This window comes from Centruroides sculpturatus, unplaced genomic scaffold, assembly GCF_000671375.1.
Source record: "Centruroides sculpturatus isolate CEXI.00-Female unplaced genomic scaffold, Cexi_2.0 scaffold1135, whole genome shotgun sequence".
NCBI classification, from domain to species: Eukaryota; Metazoa; Arthropoda; class Arachnida; order Scorpiones; family Buthidae; genus Centruroides; species Centruroides sculpturatus.
The window spans coordinates 77,910-90,186 of record NW_019385800.1 but is presented as its reverse complement, the minus strand read 5'-3'; the positions used below and the strand labels follow the sequence as shown (position 1 = coordinate 90,186).

The 12,277-nt window shown below is 30.3% G+C and overlaps 1 long non-coding RNA gene across 1 annotated transcript in view; it reads right to left on the bottom strand.

Moving 5' to 3' along the window:
- LOC111642200 overlaps positions 1–7,868 on the bottom strand; it is a 10,455-nt gene extending 2,587 nt beyond the window's left edge. The window contains exons 1-2 of the long non-coding RNA XR_002759523.1: positions 7,821–7,868; positions 1,775–1,799 (exon numbers count right to left, since the gene is read on the bottom strand). This is a non-coding gene — a long non-coding RNA (uncharacterized LOC111642200). The remainder of the gene's footprint in view (positions 1–1,774; positions 1,800–7,820) is intronic.
- Positions 7,869–12,277: the final 4,409 nt, after the last annotated feature.

Here is a 12,277-nt window from a genome sequence, read left to right as displayed (position 1 = left end):
AAAGTGCTAAAGGGATGTATAAATAAAACTGTGTACTCAAATGGTATTGTAATACTAAAATATTTATTGTTATGTTAAATATTTACTTGCAAAAAAAGTTTATGTAAACTTTTGTATTTTATAGTACTGAAGAGGGACCTTTTTTAGAAAAGGACCGAAATGCATCTATAGTAATAGAATAAAGTGAAATCATTGGCTAAAGCTGTGTGATAGTCTACCGCCAATATTAAAATTTACATTTTAAGTGCGGATTTACAAAGACTTTACAATATATATATAACAGCAGTCATAAGAAATTTAAGTTATATAAATATTGTTATGTAAACTTGTAAACTGGTAGTTTTACGTTTTGCATTCAACGTTTCCTCTTGATTTAATGAGGAAATCAAAATCTAATATGAACTTCAAAGTATTAAAACGCACAGCAATAGCTTTTTACATTGAAAACAGAAAAAGAAACAAATTTTAAAATGTTCTTTTCTTTGCCCTTATAGTTTCATAAAAACATAAATCACTAAATAAAGCATAAATGCATACTGGTATAAGTAAAGAATATAGTTACTACTAGTAGTTTTACGTTGTTCATAATTTAAAGTTTGTTCAAAGTTAAATATTTAAACATTCAATGATCATTTTGAAATTTTTAGTAAAATTTTCTATTATTAAGTAATTATAAAAAACAAACGTGAAATTACCAGTAATGTTATAATCTATTTCGTTTTTTATAGAATAATTCAGCATTAAGAAAAGAATACATAAGCATGTGTAAGTCTTCCTAACCTACAAGTGAAAAGAAAGTAATTGTGAAAATTTTGATTGTTAGAGCTGTAACGCTCTTTTCCTTCCCTCGTTGCATAGGTAATCACTTCAGAACGACATAGCTTTGTTTCCGAAACCTCCAAAATCCCCATTACATTAACTCATGCCATTTCTTACTTTGTGTGTGTAAAAGACATCGTTCATCCGCTACCAATATTTTCAAACATACCAGACTTAAGACATTAGATTGTTGAGGATGCTTCTTTCATTACACAAGGCATGGTGACCATAATGTATGAATTGGAACAGTGTTTACATGTCTGCCGTGTAACGAAAGATTTTCATATTAAATACTTGTAATTTGTGTTTAAAAAATTTCGTACACGTTTCTTTCGTATCAAAAATATTTTACTGTTTTATACTGCAAGTAAGAAAATTTATACCGCTATTAAAATTTAATATTATATTTGATAAGCCCTATATCTTTTTGAAAGCCAAAATTAAAAGATTTTACATAAAGTATTTTATACGCAGTCAAAATTTAATATGGAAAGTAATTTTGTACATATATAAAATAAATATTAATTTAGAAATTTTAAGTTATTACTGTACTTAAAATTTAACATTATATTAAAGTCATAAAATGAGTTCGTTAGTATTGAAGAAGAAACGAAAAATATGCTTTTTTTTGCATTTAGACACCAATGGTAATTTTTATTTAATTCATGCTAAAATTTCATTTATTCCGAAATATTATGATATTACAGTCGACCCCCCTTAAAACTGTTGATTATTCTGTTTTATATGAATTCCATGTTGTACGAGTCACATAGATTTTACAAATACGTGTGCCTGGCTGTGAACGGCTCATGTATTTGTAAAATCAAAGTGACTCGTACAAAATGAATTCATATAAAACAGAAAAACCAACAGTGTTATAGGGGGGTCGACTTGTATTCTTAATTTCTATAACACAAAATATCAGATCAAAGTGTAAATTAAAACTTAGTCTTACTTTTCTAATAATCGTATGGACCGTGCTGTAATTAAAAAATTCGCTGAATTATTTTCCAATAATAATTTTTATTAACTGTAATAATTATTCTAACAACCACTTGAAAGAGGTGTATTGACAATTAAGCAAACTTGTAATGATTTTCCAATTTCAACCAGTACCAAAAGCCAAGAATTATTCAGTGAAGCTTAAGAAATTCTTGTATTTACTCTTAAGTATTTCGGCAGAATTTCTTGACAAATTTCTTTGATTATTTCTTGGTAGATAGTTGTAATTCGAAAGACATTGCGATTTCCCTAAATTGTCTATAAGCCCTTTAAAAGTAGTAGGCAGAATAATCGATAAAATTTATCACGTATTGCTAATTTTTAACTTAGTCTTATTAAAATTATTATAATATTTTAAACTTTATAATAAGTGTATTACTGTGGAAATTACATGAATTTATTTACTGAAAAAACAGGTTAAAATTAAAATAACTATATTATTTTAGTATATTTATTAAGTTGGAAAGCTAAAGATAAAAAATTTCAGAAATTTACTTTTGTATACAGTAATTCATTTCAGAGGGTATATCAATGGATTATGATTTAATGAAAGAAAGACGTGGAAATTAGTTACAGCCGTATTATTTAAGGAAAATAAACGAAACTTCACAGAGATAAACAACGGTTCCTGCATTTATTCAAAATTTAAAATTTGATACAGTAGAGCCTTGAAAACTCGGCCTAATGTGAACCGAAGTGTGGCCGAGATTGTGAAATGCTGGGTTATCGGGAATGGGGTTAAAAAAGGATAAGTATGCGTGTTTCCTCAGAAAATATTGTATTGTACTTGTATGTATTGTTTGCTTGAGAATACAACAGAGAATAAACAGCCCAAATACCCTTAAACAAAGAAAAAGTACGTCCTTTATGAAAGCATAGAACCTTTACTACATGAAAATGAAAATTAATGAACACAGCGTACAGTAATTTACCTGATAAGACATACCTCAGAAAAATACTTTATGACGCATAAAGCCGTCTATGATGAAAATTATTTATCTAAGGTTATTTTTGCCCTGCCAGGGTGGGCCCAGTTATCAGGAGTGCCGGGTTATCGAGTGCCGAGTTTTCGAGGCTCTCTGTATTATATATTTACTTTTCTTATCACCACAATTTTGTCTTATGTATGCAGTAAAAGTTTACTTTCATGCACCTCTCACAGCTCCCATAATTAGACTTTTTTTATTAATTATGCTGTTTCATTTAAAAAAATGCCAATTAAATAACAATTCCTCAAGAAAATATACTGATTACATTTCATACGGTGGGAAACATATCTTAAGCATTTAATTTGAAAACTGATAACACATGTTTTATTAGTTTTCAAATTAATTCAGCTCAAATTCAATTGTTATTTGGAAACAATAATGGAAAAGTGTATGATACAGAATTGAAATATAAATGTTTGTACTACTCGATTGATGATATTTTTTCAATATATCTATACATCGTTTGAATGGATTAATTGTTAATAAAATTTATATAACAAAAACGAAGTAACTTTATGAAATTACACTAAATTTTTACTAAAACATAGCTTATACTGATACTGAAAAAGAATTTCAATAATAGTTTATAATTTATTAGGCATTATATAATTTTGTAGAAGATTGTAAATAATTAATTTTGAGTATTTCATTGCTCCATGTTCTCGTATTTAGTTATATGACCTACAGAATTGGCATAGAGTTGCTATTGAGATTAAATCACACAAAAACACTTCTTTGACCAATAAAGTAGGTTTACTTTCCATAACTTATAACAGATGTGCATTTCTGGCGCTATGCCCCTTTTCAGTCCTTATCTAATTAATTATATCGTCAAAACACAATGTAAGATATTGCATAATGCAGTGGTCTCCAACCCCCGGGCCATCCATGGAACATTAAATTATTTCCATTTTATTTACTATGGTGTATTTCCTCGGGTTTGTGCGACTTTTAATGGACGACGGAACAACAGAATAAACTGGACATAAGAAACACACTTCGGGTGTCATTGTCTCCTATTACCCCCAGAGGGAACCGTCTTGTTTCAATGAAACAAGCTCAGGGTCCTCGTTGATTTAGCGTTCTAGTGAGTTAAAATGTTAAATTACGTTATATTCATTTTTTAGTGAAACTGTATTTTATTTTGAAGGCATGTTTAAATACAATTAAATTAAAATTATTAAATTAAATCAATGTAAAATATAAACAATCAACGTCCCACCCTCAGTGGGCCGCAGTAAAATTATCAAACTTTGACCGGTCCGCGGCGATAAAAAGGTTGGGCACCGCTGGCATAATGTACTAAATTATATTTAAGATATAAGTACAGAAAGTTTTTAAAAAATATATAGTTACATAACAAATATTAATAATAGTGTCAGCTAAAATAACAACAATAACTTAGTTGCATTCGAATCGAAACAGGGTAGTGAAGCAGTTAAAATTGTGGAATGAGAAAAGTAAAACTGAAATAAGTTACAAAATAAATATATAAATAAATGATTAAAATGTTAAAAAATAATAAAGTAGTATACTTTTAAAAATAAATATATTTCCATTAAAACAGACAAATAAAGATAGTAAAATCATAACACATTAATATCAATAAAACAAGATGTAAAAGCTTCCACTGTATGTTTACTAGAAAATATGATATTTTGTACGATACCGTGGATTAAAATGAGTTGGTGGGGAGAAAAAGAAACTTAAACTGGACTTTCCAATTTTGGTAGTAATGGCTGCCAGATGTCACTGATGACAACAACAGTTTTTAAATTCATTCTGTGAATTTCCTTTATTTTAATAATTTAAACGTGTTCAAAAATTTTACTTTTAATAGTATTTTTTAAACAATTTTGACACTGTCAAGTAAGGTCTCTCAGCAGGCATGATTACATTGTGTAGTGACTACCAAGTTGATGTAATCATACTTGACAGCTCTTATATTTTTTTCTTCTTCGAATTATTAACATTCTATTAAATTCACCTATGTAATAATTTTTGAATAACACGTACTGTACAAATGAAGTCATAGATTAAATTATTTAACATAACATTAGTTCTTTGTTATTCAAGAAATTCTTGATTTTCTTATTTAGAATGGGAGTTAGATTGATATTATATACAGTAGATCCCCCTATAAAACCGTTTCCTGTAGTTATGATTCCTATAAAAATTGTGGCAGTATCCGTAAACAACGGTAAAAATAACTCCTATAATACTTAAAACGTCATCGGGCAGCCGAACTACTTTTTCGCCGTCCGTAGTGCCACGCTACGGACGTTTAGGCGGATAAATTGAGTTTAGTATCGTCTGTTCATATAATTATATATAAATTAGGTACTGTACATATAATTATATATTAATTATATATAAATTAGGTACTGTATATATAATTATATATTAACTTAATTTATTGTAACTTTATTATAATTAAATATATATTTTTCGCCGTCTAGCGTCACGCTACGGCGAGTTAGGCGACCTATCGTCTGTCCAGTACTGTAATTTTATACATTTCTTGTGAAAGAAACATTTCTTATTTAACGGCCATAAAAATTATTTATATTAAGGATGTCTCCAAAGGTCAACGAAGTTTTCGCAGAAAAATAATATCAGAAATCGCGGCCGCGGTTTGATGCGCTGTTCCGCGACGAAACCAAGCTTTAGCAACGGGCGTAGTCGAACGGTACACACTCGGTAAGCAATCCTACAATTTTTTGTTTATAACGTAGTTTATACGGATTATTTTCAAAAAAATATACGTATTTTGGAAATGTTGAGTCGAATTAGTCTAGAATCGATTAATTTTATGAAAGAAAACCTTTCAAACAGCCGTAGTCCGTAAACTATGATTCCTACAAAATTGATTCATAAAGAACGGAACGTATCTACCGTCTTATAGGGGGATCTACTGTACTATTATTCTTTGAATGTTTTCAAAAATTACTTAGTTTTTAATCTAGTTTTCTACAAATTAATTCTGTTATAAAAATCAGTTGTTTTTTTGTGAAATCATTTCTTAATAATTTTGTTGGGGTAGTCTCTATTTTATAGCATGTATCGTTTTAGATATTAACACATTTTTAATTACAGGTATAAATTTAATGGCCCAACAAAAATTAATTGCAAAGATTTTATACGAAATTTTGCGAATATATACCGCATTTTTTAATTAAATAAATTCCGTAACAAAATTATTAAAAAATCGCTATAAAACCACTCAATAAAACATCCGATTGCTTGCACACAATAATATGTAGAAAAGTGAATTATACCGGAATAATTTTTGAAAACATCCAAACAATATTAACCCCATATAATATCAATGTAACCCGCATACTAAATAACAAAATTAAGAATTTATTATTTACTGTATGTATTTACTTATTTGTTTAATTTATTTCAGTTTTATTAGCCCATGAATTTTATAAGTTTTAACAGAAATATTATATTTTTACAGTTATATCTTACGTCGTTATTTTTTAACATTTTACTCATTTATTTGTTTACTTATTTCTTACAAGACTATGTCTTGTTTATAAAATTGTACTGCCTGCTGGGTGACTAGCTTAGAGGTATGAAAAAGTACTGTGCATGCCAAGAGTTGCAATTTGGCACAAAGTATTAGGTAATTAGATCATTAAAAGATTAACAGACTTTTAGGTATTGAAGGAACCAAGAACCGAGTTAAAATTTCAATTCAAAGTAGCTACACTCTCTACAAACAGGTAGTATTGCGAGATGTGCTCATGAGTTGCTCGTTGGAAAGTTGGAAATGCGAACATTACGAAATCGAATTTTGACAAACGCGTGCATTGGGAAGTTGGAAACAACAGATCGAATTTTCACAAACGAATCTTTGGAAAAACCTGTTCACCTGACCTGTATTATTCCCGACATATCTCTGGTCACATGTCGCGACCAGAGATATGTCAGGAATAAACGGGACAGGTAAATGGGCTATCGTTGCACGTATAGTAATTCAGCTGAAAGTTAAAACATCTTTATTACTACTAGTGAAAGAAGTTCGGAGCAATGAAATTTTGAATTAATAAGGAGAGATGAAATCAGAGGAGGGGCAGGATGTCCAGTTTCTTGGTAGTTAAGTATGTGCACATGAATATCGTATTTATAGAAAAATTATTATGACTCGTTTGGTTTATTTAATTATTGCAACGCAACACGTCAGCGATCATTCAAGGATTCAGGGGGCAACTTTCCATAAATCTTGAAAAGATTTATTTACGTCTTACTAACGTTAAGTAAACCCAGAAAAGTGAACGTGGCCAGTCTGTCGTTGACGCGCAAACCCATTACCGGTTAGTCAGTCGTAAGTTCGTGTGGATAAAAAAACCCAGTTACCAAAAGGTACTTATTGGGCTGCAATTTGAAAAAATGATAGACTTATAAATTACTACTGTCTTCAGTCTGTCGCTACTCGTCCTTTATCTCGAAAATGCAGTTGTATAGATGAATTCCGAAACCAGATATGGAAATCTTAATGGCATTTGTTACTAATTATAATAACATAACTTACAAGACTCTAAGAAAAGTTTCTGAACATTTAAATTAGCCCGTAAACACAGCTATTCACTAAATTCAAAAAGCCAGAGTTTAAAGTCAAACTTAAAATACATTTTTTAGAATTCACATACTTAAAGTAAAATAGACGCTACATGATTAACACTTCAAATTATATAAGAATTGTTATAAAATCACAAATATGGCTAAAACTAATTTATCTTTATTAATTCCTTTTCTTTTGTAATGGATGAGACTTTTCTTCTAAATAAAACGACGACTTTCAATTAAGCGTTTATAATAACATTTAATTAATATATAATTATATTCTATATTAAAACAATTACTATCAATTACTATTTAAATTGCTGTATAAATTAAATTTCTTATTTTTGTTCTTAAACGAATTGTAAACTGTGTTATATATTACATGTAATATGTATATATAAAAAGTTTTAAATCAATTTATATAAAAACGTAACTTACAGGAGGAGGTGGACCATATGGAATTTGACCTGGTTGCCCTCCATTCTATTAAACAATAACAATATATTAATATTGTATAATCAAATCTATTCTGTTTTCAATTTTTGCATGTAAATTCTACAATGCAAAGATACTGTATTAACTTATTTTGACATTACACCAACCATACCAATGTAAACATTTTTTATTTTTATAATCCTTATTAAACTATTTCATGATCTGATAACAAAATAAATAATTAATAATTTGATAGATTTTAGTAAACTTTTCGTCGTTCAAACTCATGTATTTTGCTTAATAACAAAAATACTTTTTCCGTAATTAATAACAGTAACATACCCACAGGCACATGCATATATATAAAGTTTACATTTACGTTAAATATATTCAAATCATTCTATCTCCTTTTTCTTCATTAGCATTTTAAAAACAATCTTATTTTACATATGTTATACTTACTTTTAAATACAAGCATTTCAGTTTAAATTTGCACAAACTGTACTAAATTTAATAACACATCTATATTCTTTAAAATATTATATATATTATTTTATATAGGGGAGATCGGGGCAACTTCGGCATGCGGGGCAAGTTTGTCAAGCGCTTTTTTTTAAAAACAAATTAAAAGGAGACTTTGGTTATAGGTTAGGCAGTTGAGTTTTATTGGTGGCTTGTTGAGTGTAGTGTTTTTATTGTTCTCCAACAAGCGTAGTTGAATTATCAAGCAAATTTTCATTTTCGTTGAATTCCATATAATATTTTTTTTCCATTTATATTGAATTGGCAGGTTTTGTTATAATTCCATGATAACGAAAGTTACTTTTCCTGTTAGAAGGATGTAACTTCAACTTATTCACGTGGCCAGATCGTGGCTTGGCATTCTGTTCTCAGGGTTGTACTTAATGTTTCGAAATCATGACTAGCGGGGTAAGATCGGCAACATAAACCACATTAGAAGCAAAGGATAAAAATCAAACAGATGATAAATGAAAACATGTTTGCATTTGTTATTCATGTATATATGTCTTTGAACTTGCATTTCGTTGTAATAATATTAAATGGGTGTTGGATTTGTATTTTTTTGTTTTAATAGTGAATTCCAACTTATACATTGTTAATAACATAATTTTATATACGTGCCTATCTTGCCCCATTACTGTTGCCCCTATACCAGGGGCAACTTTAATAAAAATAATTAAAATAATTACAACTTTACAAAAAGAGAGAAGTTGCCGATCTTGCCCCTATACCCGGGGCAACTTCGTCAATTTCTCTCTTCTTGTAAAGTTGTAATTATTTTAATTATTTTTATTTCCAAACTGATTTTAACCAGTTCTATAGTAAGGTAACATTCCAATAGACAATATGCAAAGCTTTTTTTTCAGTTTACAGCAGTATTTATTACACAAAATTTAAGTAAAGCTTAACATGCCGATCTTGCCCCGATCTCCCCTATTATTTATTTTACATCTATATTCACAAAAACAAAGTTTAGATTCAAAGATGAACTAATCAGCACTCATGTACTTAAAATAAAATGAATTCTGATTGTTCAACATTTCAAACTATAAAGAATGATTTCAAAATCACACATTTGTTCAAACTCGTATTATCTTCATTAATACTTTTTCTTCAGTTAATCGTTGAGTTTCCATCTTAAGAGAACGAAAAACTCAATTGAACGATTGCGGGATTATAATATACGCATTAATTGTAGCTATCAAAATACACATACAGAATTTATCATTTTTGCAATTTAATTTATCATTTTTTGATGTATCAGAATTTACTGAATTTAATTAATATACTGTACTCAAATTTAATGTAATTCTCTACACTTTTGAACTGCAATTTCAAAACGTTGTAGACCGATAAATTCCCACTGTTGTCTGTCAGTCATTCCGTAATCTCAGAAACGGAGTTTGATAGATAAGTAAAGCGACCAGTTCTGGACACGGGAAGTGTAGGATTCCCTGAGTAACTGTATACGGACTTTTGAGGCAACCCGGAAATTGCGTTATTTCAATTAAATTTCACTTCGAAAGGTGTTAGATTGATAATCGGTACGATTCTATTGTTAAAGAAAACGTCGACAGTTTACAGAATCTTTGTCTCATATTGATGCTGAATATAATGACGTTTATTTTACTGACGTCAGATGATTAAGCAAATCTTTAATTTTACAACGTTTTACCAGAAATAAAATTATTTACAGAAATAAAAGAAAAACCTGTTAAAGAACTTTCAGACTACAAATGAATGAGAAATCTTGCATTTTTTGTCGATATTACAACGCATTTGTAAGAATCAAATATAAAAACGCAAGAAAAAAATCTAATCATATTTGAATTTATAACTTTTATAAAAGGGTTTATATCGAAGCTCAAATTATAAAGCATGCAAAATTGTCACTTTTTCCCACTTTATTACAACGCACGGAACCTAAAATTAATTTTGAATATGCAGAGAAAGTGGAATAACTAGACCATAAATTTAAAAAAAAATTCGAAAAATTTTTTAGCCGAGAAATCAAAACACGGATATTTACAGCACCTTTTTCAGAAACCTAAAAAACGTACCAAATAAACTTCAATTAGAAATAATAGACTTGCAAAGTAATTTAGATTGGAAAGATACTTTTAAAAAAAATTGGTAGACTTTTATGAAACTTTTATCAAAGATGATCAATTTTCTAACTTAATAAATTCCTGACTGAATTAGACTTTCAATCTTACAATTGCAGCTACCTATAAAATTTTTCCAACATTAATGGTAACAGTTGAATTGATCTTTGATATGGTAACAGTCAACTAAACAAATTTAACACAGATTGTTGCACTCAGGATCAAATCTCTGCAAGTGACCATGTCTAATTTTTACAAAGATTACCGGTCCAATCTTCCAACATTCCTAACAAAACAAACTGGAATCAATATGAAGAAATTATTAAAAGCATTTGAGATCCCACTAATCCAATTATTGTTGCAAATTGAAGTAAATAGCACATTGAAATTGCACAGCATAGACAATTTTTTTATGCTGTGCAACAACTTGAATATGCTATTCACACAGTTTATAAACAGGCCACGAGTATCAAAATCACAAAGTTAATAGACCTCTGGTGAAACACATACCCGATTCGTAGGATTCGGCCGCATGTGAGCTGAACTAGTTCTGGACGTTTACCTTGATCTTATCATCACTTGCAAACAAATTTCTTGAGATGAAAAAACAAATGGAAGTCAGATGGAACTAGGTTCGGACTATAAGGAGGGTGAGAGAATTGTTTCAAGCAAAATGAATCAAGCAGCATCGTCATCTTGCGTGTGGTATGCGGTAGTGCATTGTCATGCACGAACACAATGCCAGAAGTCGGAAGTCCACACCTTTTGTTCTGTGTCCCGCGCCATAACTTCTTCAATGTCTCACAGTAAGCTGTAGAGCATCGCTAACCTATACATATTTGTGTGGATGTTCTCTATGTTAAGATTTTCCCATGAAATTTTATTAGGACAATCGGTGAGATTTAATGTTGTATCTGGTTTCTATTTCTTCTCTGTCCAATTTGTCGTTTATTTGGTTCAAATCGAGCCAGTAGTTTGCAGTTCACTGTTAGTTTTGTACTGCTGTCACGTGCCCATCTTATAGTCATAATTTATAGCTTTGCTGTTTTAAGTAATTTCGTTATCGGCATTGGGTAGAGTCTCTCTTATAGATTTTATATTAAAATTGTATTGTAATCGCGATTGTTTTCGTCATTTTACGGTTTTTCAAGTTTTCGTGTTTAGCAGGCTTTTAGAGAGCCTCCTGCATTGTCCGGCGAGTCGTTGTTTTGGTGTTTATCAGAAATTGTTTTTCGCAGTGTTGTGTTAAAGTTTCAGGTTTATACCTGTATTGGCTTTTCCGTTTATAACGGTTTTCGTCAGTAGTAAAACAAAGCCCATTTTTCTCTACTCTAATTGTACCTAATCCGGGATCCACAACACAAGTTTAGTACTGTCGGTTTTATCGTTATGATTGCGGTGTTTCCTCAACAGATTTTTGTACAGGGTTGTATCCCTTACTCAGGTGTACCTCTCAGCCTGCGGGTCGGCCGCTGCGGGCCTACTTCCACAGTATTTTCCGGTTTATTCTTTGCATAGGGCCGGCTTTTGGTAGCACAGGCCACTTTAGTGACTATTCTGGAGTACTATTGTTATTCGGAATGGATACTCAGCAGGAAACAGTCATAGAACAGTTTAAACAACAGTTTCATAGAAGAAGACCTTTTGCAGTCCATCAACTCCCAATTGGATACTGTTCTAAGCGTTATTCCCAGTACTAACAATGTTACCATTAAAGTAGCAGAACGATGTAACTCCCAGGAAGCTGCTATCATGATGCTGTCTACGGCACATCAGTTATTTGAAATAATTCTTGCATTAAGAGAAAAGCAAAGACAGACATGCTTTCCCTTA